Below are 25006 nucleotides of genomic sequence, written 5' to 3'. Positions count from 1 at the left end.
CCATCCATCAGGGAATGGTTTCAGCTCAACCCCATAAGGTAATAGCCCTGCTGTTAGACCCAAAAGGTCCAGCTTGGGAACAGACCAGGGTCAAGCTGGAGCACTATTCCTTGTATGTCTTGTGATCACAGTGAAATAGCTTGCACTGGGCTGAGCTACCAGCTGTCCCAAATGTGAACTATATGGCCATCTGATCACACTCCAAGGCTTCTGTACACATAAGTTTCTGTGCAAAAGAAAGTACCTCACAATCAAATCACATAAACCAATCCAGCGCAGGATGAGAATGCTGGTGCACTTCTAAGAAATGCACCAATTTTCATGAGGGGAAGAGGCCTTCAGTATATGATTGCATACTGAGGCTCTCCACCAGCAAGCCACCTGTGCTTCTGCCTGTTGTAACAAGGCTGCTCTCAGCATACAGGTTAAAACACACAGCTTCCTACCTAGACAGGTGCATAAGAAGAAGAATCTCCTTGCCACCTTTCTTCCACAGCATATAGGATAGTGCAAATGGAAGCTTTCAGCAAGTAGACAATAACACTCAAAGAGAGAGAAAGAGTCTTACTATATGTATCCTAAATACCCATTACATTTTGAGTAATTCTGCTGTAGACTGCATTGCACATCGATCAGTCACTATTCCTTTCAAGCAACAGTGCCCAACGTCTCAGTTAGACACCTAATACAAGCAGAACAAAGCACAGAAGGCCTCCGTTGTTTTCTTCTTCTTCTTGGCATCATCACAATAAAAACACTGGTGTTTGAAATACGAAGAACACTGGAACTGGGTACGTCACTCCGGCATTGTTTTCTGTGAAAAAATGAATTTGCTTTAATCCTTTCCACCCTGCCTTGTTACCTCAGCTGGAATATGTACACTTGACATATTGTCATTCTGGATGCAAAAATTAAGAAGCTGAAAAGCTTCAATCACGTGGCAATTTTGGAAGTAACCCAGGAGCTAAAGTGCCTTCCTAATAAGGCAAAATTACTTCAGTTGCCCAAGCATAAATGTGCCATGTCTGTCCAAGTTTCAATAACCATTTGGCATAATATTCTGACATGGAAAGGAAGGCTAGTTAATGGAGCTCTTCCCAGAGGGAATCAGCTGAAGTGGCCAACTACTGATGATGAATAGATTGGTAGGGAAGAACACCATATAGCCCTTATTATATTTAAAAGCCAGAATTATTAATTGAGTGAGTACATAAAGCTTCTGCAGCTGCACGTAGCTTAGAAAGCTTTTCTGCTCAGTGGGGGTTTTTTTTTTTTTTAGTTTTAGGCAAATTTACAAGATAGGTATGAACAGCAGAAAGGGAAAAAAAGCAACATACAACTTTGTCTCTGAATTGGCCTCTAAAACACACCAGGAGGGAAAATGTAAGGCAGAAAAAGAAGCTGAGAAACAGTGACAGAAGATGAAGTGAGTAGAATTGTACTGAGCAAAATATTTTAAGAGGGAAACAAGTTTATAAGAATAAGTGTGTAAGAAATAAAGAACACTATGTAAAGGGGGGCAAAAAAAATTCATTTAGTTTGCCCATATATTTCGCTCTGTAAACGTATTTTGAATCCAGAGAGATCTGGAACAATAACTGAGCAAACCATTGAATGTCTTGGGTTATCAAAGGAAGATACATTGAAGTGCAGCTAATGTGAATATGTTACAAGTTATTCATACAACCAATCTAGAGGCTTTTCCCCATTGGTAGATATTTCAAATTGTGCATGGTTATAGGCGTTCCGTGTCTAAATCACACTGGCCATGTGACCACGGAAAGATTGTCTTCGGACAAACGCTGGCTCTATGGCTTGAAGAGCGGGATGAGCGCCGCCCCCTAGAGTCGGACACGACTGGACAAAAATTGTCAAGGGGAACCTTTACCTTTACCTTTTTATAGGCCAAAGGAGAATTCACAAAAGTGAATTGACTGAATGGAAGTCACCAAGCCAGGCGGATACACTCCAAACCATTCAACAGATGAGGTCAAGACATGCAATGTCAATGCAGTTTGACTGATCATATTGTTAAGAAACACAGGGAGGGGACTGATTTTATGAATCAGATCCACATTGGCAAAGGAAATCACAGTACCAAGTGAAGCAGAGTGAAAAGTGCATATATTATTTGCCTACATCTAAAGGATTTTTTACACATTCTTTAAGAAAATTCTTTGACTTGTATGCTTCTGATGTTTCTTCCACTCTGACCTTGTTGGTTCCTGTCAGATTTGGTTTGTTGTCTGGCTCTTATCTTTCTGGTTTGTCTTCACTTGCAATGGCATGATGTGATGTGTAGTAGCTCGCATGTTTGTTGTGAGCTGTAGGAGTCTGGCGTTGAGCTGTTGTGAAAGGAGCAAGTTGTCAACCCCCTGCCAAGGCTGTCAACACTGTTCACTTCAACATCTCCCAGCCCAGTTCTTATCTCTGCAGCTCCATGTTGGCTTGCTTTTGACCCTGATTTTTTAGTCTTACATGGGCAAAAATGATCAGCTGTCGGACAGGATATGCAACATGTTTTGTGTTGTAACTGAGCATATAGTTCTGACATCTAGAATCCATGTTATATAAATATATTGAATGTACAGTTTACTGCAGCTTCTTTTGTTTGTGGATTGAATATAGACATGCTTTTTTAAAAGAACTATTTAGAAGGACTCAGTAAAGATTCAAGGAATTTCTTTCTTTTTTTTCAAACTGCCTTAGGTGTTTTAAACAGTCAAGGTGTTATCAGTCATTGTTATCTGGCAAAATTCAGGATTAAAGAGCTACATTGAGCTTGGTGGATTATGTAGACCATGTTTTAGTGTTGATTTTGTAAGATTCAGAAAAGGTGATGTCTTTCAATGTTCATCTACTATTTAGTAATTCCAGGGTTTACAGTAAAGATGGGGAAAACTGAGCTTTGATTTTGTTGTTTCCCCCCACATCTCACTTTCAATCCTATCCCATCTTCTCTTTCCATCAGGTTAAGAGACTTTGATTTTCCATCCCTTGATACTCCTTGTATGCATGTTCTGTTCTCCCTTTTACTAATGAGGGAGGCATATTGTGCATATTTTTCAATAGCACATGTTTTTGAACAATGTGTTGTTAAAATAAATCCATGAATTCATGCATTAAGATAGATTTCAAGCCATGGAAATGCATGCATTTCCAAAGGAAGACATGCATTGTGGTGCAAAATAGGTAACCTTGGCAAAAATTTCACTGTCACTGAAATTATTTTCCATCCCTAGATTACAGTTACAATAGTCATGAAATATAAAGAATCAGTGAACTGCTGAAGAAGATAAGGGCTCTTGAGGAATAACCACCACCAGCAATTCTAGCAGAAAGTAAGGGACAAAGAGGCATTGAGACTGTTCCACCAGCCTTGCTGAAAAGAGGTGAAAAAAGCTGACTTCCTCTCCCCCACATTCTGTGCCATCTCCTTTTGTGTTTTTTGCCTTTTAAAGGCATAAATGTGTGGACAGAGAGTTGGTTACATATAAGCTGCTCTGACACAATGTTTTCCTCTTTGAGGAGTGGGAGAGAATAAATGAATAAACAAATAGGAGGAAAAATACTGTACTTAGCACAATTGGAGGGGGTGTCTCATGGCCCCCTTTCAGCTGTATCATTGTTCAGTTTCTCTTTTTAAATGCTTTTTTTCAAAAATCTGGAACTTGGTACATTACACAGAAGGGATTTCAAACAAGCATAACCTTTGACAGGCTTAAATTATAATGCTTGAAACAATCCAGTCGATAAGACTACAGCAAATATTTAGCCCCTCTGAAAAGAACCCTCTGTCTAATGACATAGAGAGCAGTTCTGCCAGAGTCTGCATTTCATGCTATCTGGCTAATATTTCAAGAAACAGGCACTCAAACAGACCCTTCTATCAGTATTTTTTTCCAACCAACCTAAAGCCTTTTAAAAAATTGGATTTGTCAACATTATTGAGTTGTGTGATGAAGCATGCTACAAATTAAGATAAAAGATATGCATACATTTATCAAGTATTCAGATAGGAGAAGCCCTGCAACATCCAGAGTCGTGTTCACGATCACATCCCTACCTGGTGCACAGCTGGAATTCATAGTGAGTTTTGGGATATTGTGGATCATTTCTAATATATGTTACAAAAATATTGTCAGTTTTCCAGGTTCTATCTTGCAGGGGAGGAATACATTAGGACTCCCATATTTGCTGGGGATTGTTTCCAAGCATGTTGCGGATACTGAAAACTGTGGATAATGGTGGACACTATCTATATAGCATGATAAAAGAAGGGAAAAAACAGAAAAAATATTTTCATATGCATCACCAGAACTGGCCACTAGAGGGGACTAGATACCATGTTATGTATTCTTCACTAACAAGTATCCATAGCATGTTCTCTTCCTCCCTCTAGTGGCCCGTTCTAGTAATACATGTGAAAACAGTTTTTTCTTGTTTTTTTTTTCTTCTTCTTCTAATATTTTCAATAGTTTCAGACTGTGGATAAGTGAATTGGGGGATTCTGATCCCGTGGATAAGGGGATCCTATTGTATAGTAAACAGTGGGAATCCTTGATTGTACAAATATGAACAAAGGGAACATTTGTAGGAAAGCAACTGAAGTAAAAATTTGAGAGAAGATTTGGGACTTCAGTTGAAGCAGGATTCGCGACAGAAGACAAAGAAGCTTTGTCAGGTTGCTGGAAAATGGAAATTTCAGGAGAGTAGAAGAAAAAAGCTGGAAATAATATGGTAGTGATGAAGCAAAATAAAAGTCTGAAGTATCAGGAAGTATGGTAAAAAATGTGCCTCTATAGTATAGTTGGAATCCCCATTAATTATGAAACTCTACTCGACCCATTTTGCAGGTGTTGTGAGGATAAAATAGGGAGCAAGTCAATTAAATAAGCGGCCTTGAGCTCAGTGAAGGAAAATCAGGAGATAAACACTAACACAACAAAGACATCAGTAAGTTCACAAAAAATGTCTCCCTACTCCACTTCTTTTTTTCTCTCCAATTCTTGTCGTTCTTTGCAATTTGGTACGGTAAGGTTGTTGTAGGTTTTTTGGGCTGTTTGGCCATATTCTGGAGGTTTTTCCCCCTAATGTTTCACCAGTCTCTGTGGCCGGCATCTTCAGAGGACAGGAGTTAGAACACAGAGTTCTAACTCCTGTCTGTTCAGTCTCCCCAACATGAAATGAAAGTTGTTGTCCAAAACATGTGGAAGGCTATGGTTCCTCATCCCTTCCTTAAATAAGAGTAAATAATGTATTCTCTAAGGCTGAGATCCTCACCTTATTCCACGATTTTTTTTAACAGTTATATCAAATATAGCACTGATTCTGATCAGCACTGTATCACCTTGCCAAATGCTTTTAAAAATAAAGAAGGTGATGTGAGAGATGACAGATGAAGCAGAGGGAGGGAGGGAAGGGGTGAGGATCAAAGTGTTTTAAAAGGGTGGAAATCTGTGATCCCATTGAAAGTTTTATGTGGTGTAAATTTTTGCAACAAGATATAAAATCATTTCCAAGATTTCAGCAGTGAAAACAGACAGGGAAAGTAGGATAGAAAACTCTGAATCAACCCTGAACCATCTCCCTGACCACTTGTCATTGGTTTTTAATGTATGCTTCAAAACCATCTTTACAGAAGCACTTGATTCAAATGACAGTATCATTGTCAGTACTGAGCTTAAAAGGTGTCCAATATGCACACTACACATTAGCTGACCATTTAGATGGTTTGCAGAAGTTAATCAACAATGTCAGTGAAGTGAGTAATGAACACAGTCTAAAGATGGTTAAAAAAAAGTAATGCAATGGAATGCAAGCAGCTCAAGAAATCCAGTTAAAGATTAAAATGTAAGTGTGGAACATGTTGATAAATAGAAGTATAGATGAATGCACTGTGGTTTAGTCATGCAACAAAAGGCAGAATCCTGGAACAAATTAATTAAGAAGAGGAATGTAAGAAAAACTTAAAATAGGCTGTGAGTGTATGTGTCAAGTTTAGCCCCTACCAAGGAGGCACAGTGGAGAATCAAACTTCCAAATACTGGCTCTGCTGCCAGATACCTAACCTACTGAGTTATCCAGCAGTATATGATGCTGTATAGTACGCAAAAGAGAGAAGCAAGTGATGTGAATCTGTCACAGTGTGCTTAGAATTACTTGGATTGAGAAGCTAGCTGTCCAGTAAAGAAATACGTGAGCAAATGAACAAAGACCAATAAATCATTGACCATATAAAACACAGAAAGTTAGGGTATTTTATTTGTTTTACAGTCGATGAAAGGTACAGATTTTCATAGAGGAGCATTCAAATACATAGGAAAAGAAATGTAGGGAAGGAATGCATTGGCTGAAAAGCCTGGGAAACTGGTTTGAAGGCGTGACAACATTATGGTTTAGGGCTGTAACATCTGAAGTCACAAAGGCTGTGACAACTTCCAGTCTCCAAAAGGACAAAAAGAAAAGGACAATGAAGTTAGAAACACTGAAAGGAATATGGCAGGCCTGATATTTTAGCAAGGCTTTCTTTTTCTTTTTCTTTTCCTTTCCTCAGGGGAGAGAGATAGGGAAAAAAAGAGAGAGAGAGAGAGAGAGAGAGAGATAAGGGAGAGCAAGGGAGTCCATGATAGGTTGACCACTGGAGATTAGTGTGGTCAGTTAGAAGAGATAATGAAAATAGGGCTCAGAATGGAGGAAGCCTTCTAAGATGAAAAAAAAAACTGTTCTGTGAGAGATCTGGCATTGGAACTGGTAGCTGAAGGGAGGAAGAAGCCACATGGAAACCTGTGACTTAAAGGAGCTGCAGGTCATGCTGTGAGGCTGTAGTGAAGCTTCAGGAGAGTAGCAGTTTGGAAGCAGTTTCCAAAGGTTTCAGGTAGAGGTCTGCTCACACAGAACTTCAGCAACAGAATCATCCTAGGAGCCAGAGACAACAGAAGTATAAGAGAGAGGAAGAGAAACTCAGCAGTTCCCCACTGACCAGAAAGATTGATAGTAGTAGAAGCTGTCTTTCAAAGATGTTTATCCATCGGTATGGATCGTCTCATTGGGGACCCACTGACAAGCTTCTGAGGAAAGCCAGAGGTATCCAGAACGCAATATTAAACCAGTGGAGGGGAGATTCATTGGCAGCTCTTGGGTCGGTTATCAGTCTTTTTAGGCTAAGAAATTGCCTTTACGCAGATTCAAATCCGTTTTGGTCAGTGACACTGAAAAGATTTGATTCCACGTACAATTCCTTTAACAGGGATGCTGATTGGTCTTCTAGTGTTCAAAACATTTGTTCTGCTGGCTTCAGGTTTTAACTCTTGTCAGGAGCGTTACTGTTTGATTAAGGAATAAAGAGCAGGTGGGTGGCAGGAGCATTGGTGAGGGAGGCTGGACAACTTTAGGACATGGCTGCTGTGCTGAAGGTAATTCATCTGTTCTAATTTGGTCTGTCTTTTTTTCTGCTCAGAATTTAATTCTTTTGCTGAATGTGGCAATACTAAAAGGTCAGTGGATTTATCTATAATGGAACCTTAAGGGGATTTGGCATCCTTTTTATCTTAGCAATTTCCCCTTCTAAAAGAAATGACAGGTGGTAATTTTCGAGTATACGTATGACATTTCACTGACCTGTGGCAAACAAGGTCAATAGGTAAGTCTGAAATCATAGAAAAATGCTACTAAGTTGGGAACAATACAGAATTCTGTCAAAAGGGATTTTGGAAGATGTCTCATGATATCTGAATATAAAGCCTTAAAAACAAAAAATAATGGAACTCTTCTGGAGACTATATTTAGCAGGTAGTGGAAGCTGATCTAATGCATGATTTTTTTCTGTGAATAATCGAAGTGTAATTCAGCCAAAATTATATGTCCCAGTTGGTTAAGTGATGTAATTATGTATATTTGCAGGAATACATTTTTTTCATGAACAGTTGTTATATTAGATGGGGAATTGTGGATATGCAATTAACACCAAAAACACACCTTTTCCAAGCATCATGTATACTTTTAGAAAACATCCTCTCAGTTGCTCTCCCTGTCTCTCCCATTCTGCCTCTCTTTCTCTCATTACTGTCAATAATTCTGTTATAAGCATCATCCCAGATCATATAATAAGAGTCTGTTTGGGTTTAATCATCCCTTACACTTTTTGGTAATATCTAGAGGTGAAGACAGCCCCCTCCAAATTGCTCTGTGTCCGAATAAAGGGCACACAGTTGGAGGCAGATCTACCTTTGCTTTTTGGGGGACTCTCTGATCTGATTCTTGTCTGAGCCTTTGAGTTACATTATTGAAAAGCCTCAGAATAAACAGCAGTGTTATTTAGATCTTTTAAAATTTGAATCACTGGGGAAGAGACTTTGCGGCATCAGGAAGAGAAAGAAAATGGTGGGAAAGAAAAGTTGACAGACCTGCAAGCATGGCTGTGGGGAATGTTGGAGTATCAAAAAGTCACCCATTTGCTACAGCAAATGGTAGGACACCTAAACTTTGATTGTAAAGTGGTTGCTTCGGGAAGAGCCTTCCTGAGGCGATTGTGTGAGGCGATGAAGGGCCTTCAAAGGCCTCAACACAAGAGATGCTTGATGCAGGGTATGAAAGAGGACTTGACAGTGTGGCTGCAATTCCTCCAGGGTTTTCCTTCAGCAAACTGGCCTGCATAATAGTCTCCAACTTGATGCCTAAAAAGACCAATCTCTGGCTGGGACCTTCTGTTTTTTCCTCAGCCAAAGAGACACCCAAGTCCCTGGCCAATCCCTGAAATGCCCACATCAAGTCCTAACACATACCCTAATTGCCACAAAATAAAAAATCATCAAGGTAATGGACCACCCTGGCGCCCCTAACTTTATGCCTAAGCGCCCATTCAAAAAAGGTGCTAAATTGCTCAAAAACTGAACAGGATATAGAATATAGGTAACAAATACCCTATCGATATAGTTGTTGTTGTTTAGTCATTAAGTCGTGTCCGACTGTCCATGACCCCATGGACCAGAGCACGCCAGGCCCTCTCCTGTCTTCCACTGCCTCCCAGAGTTGGGTTAAATTCATGTTGGTCACTTCAATGACACTGTCCAACCATCTCATCCTCTGTCGTCCCCTTCTCCTATTGCCTTCACACTTTCCCAACATCAGGGGGTTTTCCAGGAAGTCTTCTCTTCTTATGGGATGGCCAAAGTATTGGAGCCTCAGCTTCAGGATCTGTCCTTCCAGTGAGTATTCGGGGTTGATTTCCTTCAAAATGGATAGGTTTGTTCTCTTTGTAGTCCAGGGGACTCTCAAGAGTCTCCTCCAGCACCACAATTCAAAAGCATCAATTCTTTGATGGTCAGCCTTCTTTATGGTCTAGCTCTCACTTCCATACATCACTGCTGGAAAAACCATAGCTTTGACTATGCGTAATTTTGTTAGCAAGGTGATGTCTCTGTTTTTTAAGATGATGTCTAGGTTTGTCATCACTTTCCTCCCAAGAAGCAGGCGTCTTTTAATTTCATGGCTGCTGTCACCATCTGCAGTGATCATGTAGCCCAAGAAAGTAAAATCTGTCACTGCCTCCATATCTTCGCCTTCTATTTGCCAGGAGGTGATGGGATCATCCATATGGTAACTTCCATCAAAATCAAAAAAAGGTCAAAGTCCTCTGAGTGAACCGGAAGAAGTCTAAAGGCTGATTTGATATCACATTTCCCTAATTGAATGCAAATCTCGCAGCTCCGCACCATGCAGACCACCTCCGCCTCTGTGGAAAAGCGCAAACCACTGTTTCCGCATAAATAAAGAACCCTGGCTGCCAATTAGCCCAGCATCTGTCCAGTTTATGCTGACACAGTTTTTCTCTTTCCCTTTCTTCCTCCTTATCCTTCTTCTGCTCCTCAATTTTTCTATTTAGCATGTCAAAAACATTGACATACTTTTCCAATCAAATATTTTCCACCGTGGCCAGTAGTAGGTGGTCCCCTAAAGGTAAAGACTGGTCACCTTCAGGGAGGGTCCACCTCGCTACCAAATTGTACTCCGTGTCAACTACAGCTGGCACCACTGTCTCACCTGTTCTGCTGGCACCCTGGCCTGTTGTATGTAAGACTAGCTCAGGGCCACCCCTATATGGGATCCCATGTGTGTGCACTGCCCACACCCTAACGCCTGCAGAGGCAAGGCCGGAGGAACCAGCACCATATGTCTCTCAGTACCCCACAGCCAAACACTCACAGGCTATGTAGTGCCCAGTGTAATGGTACTCCTGGCAGTACCACAAGTGTGCTTGTGGATGCAGGCTCCTCCAACGTTGTCATGGTGTTTCCACCATCACCACTCAGCCCCTGCTGAACCGACCTAGACTAAGGTGCCACCACCAACTGCCCTTCTTCCTCATTAGTCTGTGTCTGGGTGCTGAAGGATGCAAACCTTGACCTGCTATGCTGCTGTTTGGAGACCCATGGTACTCTTTGCTGCGTCACTGGTGTAATGGCTGCTGAGGGTGCACCCGATGGGCTGGAACATTCCTCATCCAAAATAACAATTCGTGAAAGCATGAGATCACCCATCCTTTTAAGCTCAGCTATTTTTTGTGATTTGTACTCCCTCCTGGACCTACACACTGCCATCCCAGCATCCCCAATGCTTCTCTGCACACGTTCCCTCTCCAACTGATGAAAGCTTCTCCCATACTGTCTTATAATCAGGCCAATCCTCTTCCCTAGATGAGGAAAGTACAGGATGTGACCGTGGTGGGGCTCTGCGCTTAGCAAGCTGCTTGCTTTTCTTTCCATTTTTATTATTTTTGGACCTATTGTGAAACACTATTACACATTGACCACAGCCACAAGCATCTTAAACTGTCAGCAACCCTACCAATTAAAGCAATAATCTATTACTTTCAGTTACTGCAGACATATCACTACCCACATACACCCTCCAGATATGTATCACTTATATAACTATTAATTATTAACTTTATTTATTTATTTATTAACTATAGTATTTAAATATATCACTACATACCACACAATCTATAACTATATTTAATCTATAAGTATAACTATATCTATACAATTCTCATATACCTCTAACCCTATATTCCCCTCCAAACCTGACCCACTCAGCCAAGCCCACAAATGCAAACGTGCCTGTAGCATTCACCCTTATTATGTTAAGCAATGCATATGCATCTTGCAGGCTAATGTTGCTGAGAGGCGGAGTTGAGAGATATGTAATAAAGAGGCGGAGTCAGTCAGTGAGTCAGGGAGGAGAGATCAGAGTGGGGAGATAGAGTGTGTTATTTGGGAGATCTGAGGTGTGATTAGAGTGAAGAGTGAATAAGAACTGTTATAACAAATAGAAGGTTGAGACTGATGATAAATAAACCTGTAGAAGTTACCTATGATTAATAATCAAACATCTGTAATCAATAAACAAGTTTTATTTAAAAGACAGTGAAGTTTGGACCTTCATCTTCATCCTTCCATAAGTAATGTTAATTTAGTGATCAACTGGTGGCAGTGGGTGAAAAGGAGTACATTGGTGCCTCTCGCAACGGTTGCTCCGTAGAGCGACGAATCCGCGCAACAATGCCGTTTTTGCGATCGCAAATGCGATCGCAAAACGGCACCTAGATAGGGGGAAAATCACAGAGCAAAGGTCGGTACGCGATTCGCTTACCGACCTTCGCTTTGCGACCCGCCAATCAGCTGTACCCGTATAGGCAGCCACAAGTAAAACAGGAGCCACGGAGGTTATTTAATAATTAAATTAAAGTGCAGACTTGCATTCAGTATTGTGCAGTGTCCCCCACAACACAACAGAACAATTACCTAGCGTGGCCGGCAGCAGACACCATAGAACGCGCCACCAAAAGCTCCTAAGAGGGGGCCCACTTCGCGACGGGGCAGAGAAAAATCAATGAGAAATAAATGGCTGCCCCGCAATACCACCCTCTCTCAGTGCGGCTGCTTGCGAGAGAGCCAGAGCTGCCACGTGGCAATGAAGGGGGTGTGTGGAGAAGCGAGTGAATTGCTGGCGCCGCAACAAGGGAGAGCAACAGGGGAGCTGGAAACACCCTATCCGCGGGTAAACGGAACCGCCGCCATCGCCGCTAACGATAACCAGACCAGGGACCCAGAGGGTTAGTGTCTTGTAGCTCCCGCTGCGTTGGGGACTCTCCCGTGGGGCGTGGCACCAGGAGGCTGTGTACTAAGAGGCTGTTTATTCAGCAGGCAGGGCACTTAAACAACGGGGAAGGGAAGAAACAAAGTGGAAAAAACCCCAGGAGTAAAAGGCAAGGCTCGGGAATGCGAGGGGGGGATGAAAGCAAGCAGGAACCTCTAGCAGCCCCGTCCACGCGGCACAGCCTGGCTGCTACCCAATGGAGCTGCCGCCTCACCACAGAAAAAAGGGAAGCCCGGCTAGCTAGAACAAGCTTAGCTGGGGGCTAGGAGGTTGCGAGGCAGGGAAAGGCAAGGCCAGCTTCACTGCTCGAAGTCAAGAGACTCTCCAGAGGCTGGATCAAGAGCGAAGGTCGGTAAGCGGTTTGCTTACGGACCTTCACTTTGTGACCCGCCCATCAGCTGTTCCGTGCGCCCCAAAATGGCCGTGCGCAGCCTTTTCGCGCCCTCGTTCTGCATGGGGAGGGCGCGAAAATGGCTGCCGGCCAAAGAGGAACATCGCACAACGGTGAGTATTCGGCCGAATTGGAACACATTAAACACTGTTTAATGCGTTCCAATGGCTTTTTACTTTCCGTTGAGCGATGTTTCACACAGCAAGGGTTAATCCGGAACGGATTAACCTCGCTGTGTGAGGCACCACTGTATTGGTTTGTGTTTGTATGCTCTGTGTTTGGAGAGTCAGGCAGGGGCCACTAGGAGCTAACGTCACAGTCCCCTGGACCCCATTAGATGGAGGGTAATAAACAATTGTACAGGGTAGGGTGGGGGTGTGTTCTAGGTAAGGGAACTGCCCATTCAAAACTTGACCCTCTGGATGATTCCCCCCCCCACAATGCAATACTTAAAATTACTTAAATAATTATTACTAATTAATATTAATTAATATTATTTGTAAAAAACTAAGCCATGGGGAGAAGCCTGCACAGTGCTTCATCTCCTCCAGCCAGGCAGGCAAAGCAGCCCCGCTTCAGCAGCTATGCACCTTGCGAAGAGGCTGACCTGGTAGCATTTCTTGTGCAGCTGCTTCATATCTTTCAAATTCATCTCATGAAATGCACAGTTGGTCAGCTAATGATAAATACAGATCTGCACATGTTTCCAAGTTCACATCCTTATTTTGTAGAACTTGGCTTACTCTGAAAATTCTGCAAAATCTCATTCCAAAAATTCAACATAAAAACATATTCTAGCTCTTGCATCTTATCTGCAATATTATTTGCTTCTCTTTTAGCATCTCCCTTTTGTGACTGGTCTTTGGCTATATATTCTAAGAGGCTTCTAAAATTTTAAGGAAAGATTTCAAAATTGCTGCTGTTGCCATAGCATGTGCTTCCCATCTGGTATCAGAGAGGGATTTTGAGATATTTTCATTTCCAATAAAACCTTTAAGAATTTTCCACCTGCTGCTTGATGCTAAAAAACCTGTATAGAGTAACTGCACTGCAGAGAAGAAATTAACTGCTTCTTGACAGCAGTTAACAGCACTTCAGCTTACCAGATTTAGTGAATGAGCTGCACAGGGCACATATATAGCAAACTTGTTTGTTTCTAAAAAAATTTGCTGCATCTCCTTATAACGTGCAGACATGTTAGCAATGTTGTCATGAGACTGACCCCTACATTTTGAAAAGTTTATCCTACAAACTTCACGTAAGTACTGCAACACCTGATTTGCCATTTCCTCACACCAGTATGGCCTTTCATTTCCAGAAAAGTTAAAAAGCATTCAATAGGCTGTCCATCTTTTAAGTACCTAAGTACAACACTTAACTGATCGATATTTGATAGATCTGGTGTTGAATCAACTGACAAACTAAAATAAGAAGAATATTTTACTTCATCAACAATGAGCACATGGACCTTTTGTGCCATTAGTTGAATGAGTTCCTCACAGGTGGTTTTGGACCGCTAAGAAGGATTTCCTTTGCCTGAATTTCCATATTTTGAAATGTGGCCTGATAAAAATGGATCAAAATAGCCCTAAAAAAATTCCCATTTTGCAATGATCCAAGCCTTTCTTCTGTTCCTCAAAAAACCAAGCCACATTCAGCTAATGTATGAATAACAGCTATGACATGCCTCAAGACATGTTCCCAGTAATCACACTCTTCCTGAATTTGTTTCTCCATTACCCCAACCCTGCACCTTGTCTGCGAGTTAAGTATGTTAGCATAGAGTCTTAGTGAGTAGTGCTTTTTTCATGATTATCAATTATAATTGTATTTCGCCTATCAATTATAATAGTATTTCGCCCTTCTCTTATAAGAAAATTTGAGAAATGTTTCGGAGGAAAGTTTCCAAATGAAACAATAAACCGATCCTGTTGATGTGAATACAATAACCACTTCCTTTTATATTTCTCACCATTGGCTTTTGTCCCAACAAAAAAATTCTGCAATATCTTACTTGTTTGCCACTACTGAAATGCCATTAAGACTTGTCAAATAGCCCATTGTGGTGTTGACAATCACTGGGTCCACAAACAATCCAATAAGCCACATCATCAGCAGATAAATCAAGCCACAACGCTGGATCTTTTGCAACATTATGATTTACTTCATCTTTTGCAGACAAAATAATTTCACCACCACCATGTCTACTAAACTTTCATTTTCAGCAATTATTTCAACCCCAGAATGTATTGCAAAGTAACTTGATTCAACATTTGCAGTAGAGGTATCAAGAGAATTTACAGGCAAAGTGAGATCAGTAATGAGGCATGTGCTAGCGGCGGTGGCAGGGGGGGGACCTCCGGGTGCCTTCCAAGGCTTCTCTGGAAGGCATCCGGAGGTCCCCTGCCACTGCTGCTGCTGCTGGGAGCCAAGCCACACCGGGCGATCCCAGCCATGCTTGGACTCCTGGAGGAGTCCGAGCATGGAGGAAGCCCTTTTGAGACCTCCGAAAGCAAAGAGGCAGGGAGAAAGGGCTGGAAATTCAAACTTCCCACCCTTTCTCCCCGCCGTTTTGCTTTCGGAGATCTCAAATGGCTTCCTCTGATGTCGGGAGGAAAGCCCTTTGAGACCTCCGAAGGCTCCCAACAGCAGCGGCCGATAGTGCCTCCAAAGCACTATCAGTGGGGGCAGGGGACCTCCAAGAGGCCTCCCATGGTGGCGGGGAAGGCCTCCAGAGGTTCCCCCCCGCCGACACAGGCTTTCCCAGGGTGGACGGGCCTACCAGGGGAGGGCTTCCCCCGGTAGCCCAGTCTACAGCCCGGGGAAGCTTGGTAGACCGGGCCTACCAGGGGAAGCCCTCCCCTGGTAGGCCCATCCACCCTGGGAAAGCCTCCGTCGGTGGGGGGGGGAGCTCAGAGAGGCCTCCGGCAGCCATGCCGAAGCCCTCAGAGTCCTCCAGCAGCAGCGTACCAGCGTACTTTTCGATCTACCGACTCCGTTCCAATACGGATTAATTCCGTAGGTCGAGACCCCACTGTATAGACTTTCATAATATAATCCATAATTTTGCATCAGGAAACACAAGGAAGGTTCTGTTCAAAGGTAAAAAGCACCTTATTACACTGTGTTAATGTGTTTTGACCCAATCAGAAAGTTCTCCAGCACCATGCATGTGGTGTACATAAATCTGAATCCAAGATGGCTGAAGGCTGCCTGAGCTAATGCTAAACCAGCAAAGCTGTTCCAAGTTCAAATCCTAGTGATGCTGGAAATTACTTAGGACTACTATGATCCCAGCCTAATTTTGTGCTGTGAGTGTGGGTTGCAAGGGGCTTGGATCCAGCATAACTCTGCTCCTCCCCCTTTTCCACCTCTTTTTTTTTTCTTTACCAATATTGACCAACACAGCAGTTGTGCTGATAGATCTAGTTCTGCAAGCAGATCTGAGATCAGCCAGTACTAGGTGGGGAGTGTCAGCACAGGAGGCTTCTGCCAATTCCAAGCCTGCTACAGCTGGCATGTTTTGTGTGTGTTTAGACTGCACTATAGATAAATAAAAAGGGAAGAATTTGGCAGATGTAATTTTAGTGATGCTATTAAAGTGAATCTTATGGACCTTAAATATTACTCCCTGAGATATGTGTTCAAGCTGAGACAGCCTAAATCCATGTGACTGAAGAATTCAGCAAATATCCTTTACATTTCTACTCTGAAAATATCTCATAAATAAAAATATATGGCCACAGGAATAACATTCATTTAAATAAGCAGGTGGAGGAGAGTCACACCATACAGCAGAGGAAAAGTGCCTATTAGCACAAACGAGTTATTGCTCCACATCATTTTTAGACTACCACCAGCTACTAGAACCAGAATTCTCTGTTTGATCTGTGTACCCGATCTTTCTCTGTACCTGTGTTCCTCTCCTGCTGAACTGTCAGCTTCATATTCTTGTGTATTTATAAGAAAAATAGCAGGAAGGAAGGGGAGGGGGAAAATGAAATAATGATTGAGCGGATAAGTCAATTGCCCAGCTTTTAATCCAGGCACAGAAAGAATCAACAGCAGCACTGGAAAAATTTCTAATCCTGGAGCAAGCTGTATTTTTCTTCTCCTCATTTGTACAATGTATGAAGATGGAGGTACTAACTGAAATCATGCCTGCTTCTGTATATGTGCAAATGCTTGCCTGCCAGCCTGCCTGTCTGCATGCTTGTGTATGTGTGGACAGGCATGTTTGAGCAAATACACATTTTTGCTGGGATATTCCTGTCATCCTGGGTTTGCCAACCAATGGCTGCTGTGTCTCCCCACCATCATCACAATTCCTAAAATAGTTGGTTCCAGCTAGGATAGTAGCTTTCAATCACCAGCCCACTTTTCATCTCAGAAGAGGTTCCTATAGCTATTTTGATCCTATAGGGCAATCAGTTATCATGACAGGATCTCAGAATGGTTACAAACAGCCACAGATAGGATTAACTTCATCTAGCTGCCACAGTGTGTGATGTGGCATCCTCAGCTGGATGTGTGGTTGTATGTCTGTTCCTCTCATGTCATCTCCCCCTCTTGTAGTAGCAACGATGGTGTTAGCAGCAAGTATTATACATCCAGAGTTCTATCAGGTGTAGTGTCACTGAGGTAGCAGAGTATTCTAGGAACACATAGGAAACCTGGGTAATTGGGGAAGGAATCCTAGATACACATGTTGCTGCTGTGTGCCCCAAGTTGTTTTTGACATATGGTGACAGTTTGAATTAATGGCCTCCAAAAGGCTGTGTCGTTAAACCCTTGCTCAGGTCTTGAAGACTCAAGACTATGATTCCTTCCATTGAATCAACCCCTCTTGTTTTCAATCTTCCTCTTTTCCTGCTCTCTTTTTCCCAATGTTATTGTTTTTCATGGTGAGTTTTCTCTTCTCATGATGTGTCTAAAGTAGCCATGGGGATGAATTAAAAATGGATTGCTATGTTCCTATTCTGCCTACCAGCCTGCCAATCAACTGAGTGGCATGCCGATAGGCAGCCACCCACCCCCACAGCCTATCCCCATCCCCACAGCTTATCCCCACCCCTTCCTCTCCCTACCTGAGCCACTGCCCCCATCCACACCAACACTCCCCCACCGTAATTACCACTGCCTCCATCTCCAGCTGACCTCTGCAGCCACAACCTGTGATGAAAAGGACACTGGATGCCCTTTGCAAAGATGGTGGTTGTGGCTTCATTTAGGGTAGGGAAGCTGCAGCTGCCTTTGGTGGTGGTGGTGGGCATCAGTGGCACGGGGGGCACAGGGGCATCAGTGGCATGGTGGGGTATGGGGGGGTCAGGTGGTTGTTTTAGTAACCCCCCATGAATCAACAAATAAATTCATTCTAAATCAGTTCATGGGGGGAGCTTTGTGCTTTGTCAACTATGACGAAGCAGGAAGCAGGATGACTCACCAAAATGGTGAGTTGTCTCCATCTCTAGTCTAAAGTATAATAGCTTCTACTGAGTCATTTTTGCTTCTAGGGAGAGCTGCAATTTGATTTGATCCAGGACCTATTTATTTGTCTTTGTGGCATCTGCAAGCTTTTCTCCAACACCACCTTTCAAATGAATTGATTTTTTTGCCTGTCAGCTTTTTAAAAATATTCAGTGTTCATATCTGTACATAGTATAAATGAACTTGGCCTTGCTATTCAATGATTTCTCCTAACTTTGAAAGATATTTTCTACTTTCTTCATAGCTGCCATATTGGTGTCAACAGGGCCAGCCTCAGGTGTCAGCATTGTCTGGCAAGTGCTCAGAAGTGCACTGGGCAAGGCATCCAATGCCACATTTCCATCATCTATGCCACATTTACATAAATACATAAATACATAAATACATAAATACAGACAGACAGACAGACAGACAGACAGACAGACAGATAGATAGATAGATAGATAGATAGATAGATAGATAGATAGATAGATAGATAGATAGATAGATAGATAGATAGATAGATAGATAGATAGATAGATAGATGATCAACATTAATTTCTGTGTGAAATGTACATTTTATGTTTGCTGCAAGTAAACAAATCTGTTTTCTACCCAGAGAAATATGGCTAAGTTTAGCCATCCACATTGCCAGCTTCAGCTTTTAAGAGATCGTAGAAAAGATGTGCCCTGTGACACTCTACTCTGATGGAGCCACATTTGTTTTGCCATGGCTTCTGATATTCACCTTCTCTGTCCACATAAGGAGAAAATGCTGCAACTCCTCATTTTTGTCACTGCTTGCATGATGAAAGAGAACAAGGGGGAAAGGAAAAGACAAGAAGAAAGCAGGCCAGCATGGCCAGGAGACTCTATATCTAACACTGAATGCCCTACAGCAATGTGATCCATAGCAGTTAACAGACCATGCTCACTCTTTGTCCTCTTAGCACAGAAATGTAAGCATCATCATCATCATCTTAGAACTGTACAGCTGGAAGGGACCCTATGGATCATTGAGTCTAGCCTCTTTCAGGGAGGCACAGTGGGGACTTGACCTCCCAACCTATGGCTCCACAGCATGACACCTAGCTTTTGACCAACTTGTAGATTATGTGATACATAAGTCTGTAGTCATCATTATAGCATTCCTTGTTGTTATGTGCTGCCAAATTGCTTCTGATGACCCCTATAGGGCTTTCAAGTAGAGATGGGGATGACTCACCATTCTGACTTTATGAATCATCAAAAGTTGATGACTCACGAAGCACAAAGTTGCCCCCATGAAGCCACAATTAATGAATATGTTCATCTATTCAGGGTGTGTGTGTTATTTTAAAAAAGGACTGCTAAGGGAATCCAGGCTGCCCTTTGCAAAGATGGCAGCTACAGCTTCCCTACCGTAAATGAAGCTGTAGTCACCATCTTTGTAAAGGGCAGCCAGTCTCCCTTTTTACATGCATAGCTGGGAGGCCAGAAGCAAACCTTGGCTGCTGCGATTAAGGTAAGGGGGTGTTGGTGGGGGTGGGGGAGGGCTAAGGTAGGGAAAGGAAGGGGGTGGGGGTAGGCTGTGGGGTTGGGTGGCAGTGGGGGTGGTGGCTACCTTTCTGCTGCCGCAGAAAGCTGATCAGTGGCTGGTAGACAGAATGATATTTTGTTAATTTGTCTGTTTTACTACGAAGGATAAATAAAATTGGGTCAATATTCATCCCTTCATATTTGTGGGAGTCTCTGGAACCCACGAATATGAAGGGACAAATATCTAATGAATCAGCTATTTACATCGAAAAAGCTGATCTGTTTTTTATATTCATCCCCATCTCTAATTTCAAGCTTTGTAAGATGTTCAAAGAATTGTTTACCATTGCCGTCACCCAGCAAGTTTCCATAGTCTGGTGAGGATTTGAATCCAATTCTCCTGGGTCCTTGTCTAACACTCTGTTCCTTGAAGTATCAGGTTCAAAGAAAAGTTCCAAAGGAGGCAGAGCAGGGATGTTTGTATATTATCACAACAGATGAAAAGTAGTTCAGTAAGGTCCCAGTCATACTCAGGATGACTTACATTCAAATCTCTGAAGTTTGTGCCAGCATTTTGGGGGTTCAAAATCCTGAACAAAAACAAGCATCAAAGCAGGAGGATATTGACAACTGCAGCTCCAGTGAAATCCAAAACCTGTCCTCGAAGTTCTAGGTACTGAGCCCTGGGAGCTCAGCTCATCCTCACTGGTTTCTTTTAACACCTGCTATGTATTCAATGGGAAGGCGATTCAACTACTTATCATACTGGCCATGTTCTAAATTGCTTTTCCTTTTGCTTTTTGGTAGCTCCACAGAATCCTCATTAGATATGGGGGGGGGGGAATGGATAATTAACCCTTTTATGCAGGGTTTAATTAGCTAGGTCAAAGTAAGCATGAAGTCTATCTTACCCCCCCCCCTACACACACACACCCAGTGCTATTTTCTACATTGTTTTATTCATTTTTTAAATGCCGGCTTTTGGTCTTTATTTGAAGGACCACTTTTCTTCCTTACTCTGGATGCTGATGTATTTGTAAGTGGGTGGATGCCAAAGGTGAAGGACTAGACAGGTGGTGGGCGTAGCAAGGCTACTTGCCACCTTCAATACTTCCAACACATGATTTCCCTCATATAGCTCCCTGGGAAGGAAGAAGGGAAATTTGTAGGATCTGTGACTACCAAGTGGAAGCCCACCACCTTGCTAGAGGTGATTATATTGTGTAGAAGCCCTCTCCAAAATCATAGCTCTCTCTCTCTCCCCCCCCCCATGGGTTTAGGATTTATGCTCCCTCTCTCTTGATTCAGAAGCCCAAGAAAAAATCAGTTCAGGCTACCTCCAGCTCAGAATGAGTTCCAACTTTTATGGCAAATAACTGGACATAAATTAGACGAGACAGTGTTCAAACACCCTACTATCCACTACACACACTGGTGTCTGCCACATTCCTGGTTACAAAACAAAACAAAACAAAACAAAATAAAAATAAAAAGAGAGAGAGAGAGATTCTCTAGCAAATGCTAATCATCTTCATCATCATCTTAGAACTGTGCATAGCTCAAGGCTTTGGGCATCTAGCTGTTGAGCCAGAAGTTGGGAGTTCAATTCCCCACTGTGGCTCCTTAACAGAGGTTGGACTTGATGATCCATAACGTCCCTTCCAGCTTTGCAGTCCTAAGATTCTAAGGTTCTAACTGCAGAGCTGGAAGGGACCCTATGGATCATCAAGTCCATCCCTGTCAAGGAGGCACAATGTGAAATTGAAATCCCAACCTCTGGTTTCATAGCCCAATATCTAAAGTATGGGGCTGTCCAGCAGTTTCAATGCAATTTTTTAAAAAAAAAAAAAACATTTCAATTTAAGAAGAGCATCTTTTGTTTAATTTTCAACAGAGTAGATAGAAAACTATGTCCCTAATACGCGTGCTGCCAAATTTGTATTTTGCACTGGGGAGACTGGACAATAAACCACTCAGGGGAAAGAAGGCGAAAGAAAAGTGTTGCGACAAATCTATGCCTGTGTAGTTACACACTGTGCTGAGGAATCAAACTTGTGCTGTCCAAGGGTTTCTTTCCCTCACATGCAGCAGGAGTTTCCCTTTAGCTAAGAAAAATGTTTGTGCAGTTGTCTTTGAAATTGAATCACTCCGGGGAAATAAAATGGTATAAATTAAATTATTGGGAAGAGGAGATGGATAGACTCAGTTCAATTCAGTGATACTTTAGTAGCATGCCAGGCTAAACAAGCACATAATATAAGAAAAGGGCAATCCCTCTCAGGTTCCATCAAGAGTAGGTATAACTCACTAGGCTGGTATCGAACACTGTGTTTTGAGACAGATGCCCTTGGGATTACTCAAATTGGTGCTTTGCAGATCTAAAGTACAGCTCAAGAAACTTACGGAACTTTCATCCAAGCCTCATAAAGTTCACCCATCCCCTGCTTGGTAATATCCAGAACTTTGTATGCTAGTTTAAAATTGCTTTTGCACTTTGTAAATAATTGATCAGCTTGGCTCAGCAAATAAAAATATATGTAATTGTGTAGGGGGAGAATGATTTTCAGCCGTGCTGAAACATACTCCAATGTTTTATCTAGGAGGAGGGGTTGCAACAGAGATGGTTGAGCCCTCCAATTAATCCCAAATATCATGAGCTAATCCAGAGGGGCTAAGAAAAAACAAACTGTAAGCATTTTCCAGAAGACACCCCTACTCCCAGGCCAGTTTCAAGAGTTAACATAACTCCATGAATTTGTTTCATTTTGTTTTAAAACAATTTTCAATATTGTAAAAAGAAAACAGCAATAAATATACAAAGCATTATGTATCAATTTAAAGAATAAACAAAACCACTATGATCAACTCTGTCTTACCCACCACTTATGGGGCTAGTTTTCATTTTCATTTTTCGTTATATTTCTTCCCTCCCCTTTTCTCTCCAGAAATATATTGATTCCACTCCTGGTGTATACCCTATAATTCCTTGACTTTGCTTCACAGAGATACTGCCCATGATTGGTAATGAGGAGAGGAAGAAACCCCCTTCCCTTTCCTCAGATTGAGTCCTTGCAGGTCTTCTCCTTTCCTCATAAAAGTTTATGGAGATCACTGTCCAATCGTCTTGTGTAACTTATGCCTGCGTGGAGGAAATGCCATCATCTGCAATGTCATTACCGAGTCCCCACTGCCACATGTGAGGCCACAATGGGAGATCACAGCAGGGACACCAATTAGTGCCCGCTCATTAAAGAAATGTCTGCATGGATTCCTGACTTTGCCACTTTAGATGGGACAATTTTCCCTACGCTAGTGTAAGTTATGAAGATTATTTTGGTCCATATGATAAATATGTATTGATAAATAAATAAATAAATAAATAAATATAATACAGCCCTTATTATCCAAACACTTCCATGGCCTTTCCTTATTAACTATGTCTCACTAATTCCTTGTAAGAAATATAATAAAATTATGTAGTTCAGATATGTTGCTCATGATCAGCTTAGATGATTTTGAAAAAAAAATAAGGGGTCTATACATAGAGGACACATCAGCAGCTATTCGCAGAGCTTGGAGAATATTTTCTGGCCTTGCTGACTGAGAGATTCTGCAAGTCGTTGTCTTAAAAAATCACTTTCCCAAGCTATGGCTACTAATCATGATGGTTATATGCTCCCCTAGTCTCACAGGCAGCCCTCCAGCAGGGATGTTCATATGTTCAGTCTAGTATGACCATTCATGGTGTCTAAGACCTTTGTGCTTGATCATATTTCTCTTGTCTTAGTCCCAGTATCACAAAATCAGTGCTGAAAAAAAGCAGCCAGGCAATTGGTCCTTCTTTCTCCTTTGTTTTCCTTGCCACAGTCAATGAACAATCTGTGGCAACTGAGAAGGTCCAGTCCACATTGAACTATCTGAGGCCAGAAATCCTCCTTCTCCCTCCCAAGACTGTCAGCCTTGGCAAATGTGTTATCCTCATTATGGGGTTGATTCAGTTTGGGCTACATAAAAATGGCACTCTGACAATGAGTTCATCCTTAATAAGTAAACCAAAATATTAAAAGGGATGTTGGTTGTAATTCTGTCTTATCTTCCCATGAGAATGCTTTCTCCTGTTTAGAATAACACTTGTTTCAATAGGACAGACAACAGTCTTATGGCATCTTAAAGATGCACAAGCTTTATTTGGCCTAACCTTTTGTGTGCTGGAGGCCATTTCTGATTCTTTGGCAGGAATCCTATGGGAGTTTGCTACAGTTTTATGTAACTTGCAGCAGCTAATTGGCACAAATTGACAAGGTGATGGAGTGCATGACCAGACATGCAAGTGAGATGTGCCCGGGAACCTTGTCAATTAACCACAAATAGCTGCAGCAAGTAACATAAACATCACACAATCATTGACAGAATTTTAGCCTTTGTTATTTTTGCTGGAACAGACCAACACAGCTGTTTCCCTAGAAACCCTTTCAACAAAGGAGCAATACTAAGTGCTTGGTGTAAATCTATTGATTTAAATCTAAATCCATAAATCTAAATCCATAAACACCTATTCTAGAAGCTTTAGCTCTCTGCAGCTGTTCTCTAACCTGGAAGTATCAACACTGGAAAGGATCAGACAACTGGAAAGGGATGTTCTTGATCACAATGGAAAGGGTCACTTTAATGAAAATGATCTCTTTAAAAACAACTCTGGGGAATCACTTTAGTCTGGCTTCCAAAAGTAGAAGTCCTATAGCTGGACCAAAGAGATGCAGCTTGGCATGAATAAGAATTTGCCTGGAGCACAGTTTCCAGGGCATCATATGAACTCTGGGAAATAGATTGCACCAGACTGCTCCACAAGTGGTCCAAAATGTGATCTCTTCCCCCTGTGATCACATGGTCCATTATAGGTGAGAAACTAATCCCACTTCTTCCTTCACCACTTTGCTCATGCAAGCAACAATATATCTTGAAAGGAAAAGGTCTTGCTCATGAGCAGAGCCTATGCATAAGCAAGAGCAATAACTGAAACTTCCCCAGAGTTTTTGCTCTCATGTAGAGCCTACATATGGAAAAGAACCTGTCTTCAGACTTCTTGCTGCATGCGTGAGGAAGGCAAAGGAGGGTGATGGAGCTAGCTTCTCCCTTGGAACTGTGTTGTTGCTTCCAGATTAACAAACAACTGGAAAGGGGCAATTCCCATGCTTTCAGACAGATTGTGCAGTAAGTGCAGTCAGCCAAATGACATGGAAGGGTTGCAGACTGTGGGCCTCTGAGTTTCACACAGTGTCTCAAGTCAGTTATGTTCTGGGTAAAAGATAAGGACCTGCAAGCTGAAGTCTTTGCTCAGGGTCAATTCCTTATCAGTGTTCAGCAGCTGCAGCTTCCACTGAGTTCTTCAAGCATTGATATTTAGTCTCTGTTGACAGAAAGTATTCTGCCCTTGAATGTTTCCAGTGTGAGCTACCAAGCTGAGGTTGTATG

This window comes from Pogona vitticeps, chromosome 5, assembly GCF_051106095.1.
Source record: "Pogona vitticeps strain Pit_001003342236 chromosome 5, PviZW2.1, whole genome shotgun sequence".
Taxonomy (NCBI): Eukaryota; Metazoa; Chordata; class Lepidosauria; order Squamata; family Agamidae; genus Pogona; species Pogona vitticeps.
Note: the sequence above shows the minus strand (reverse complement) of the source record.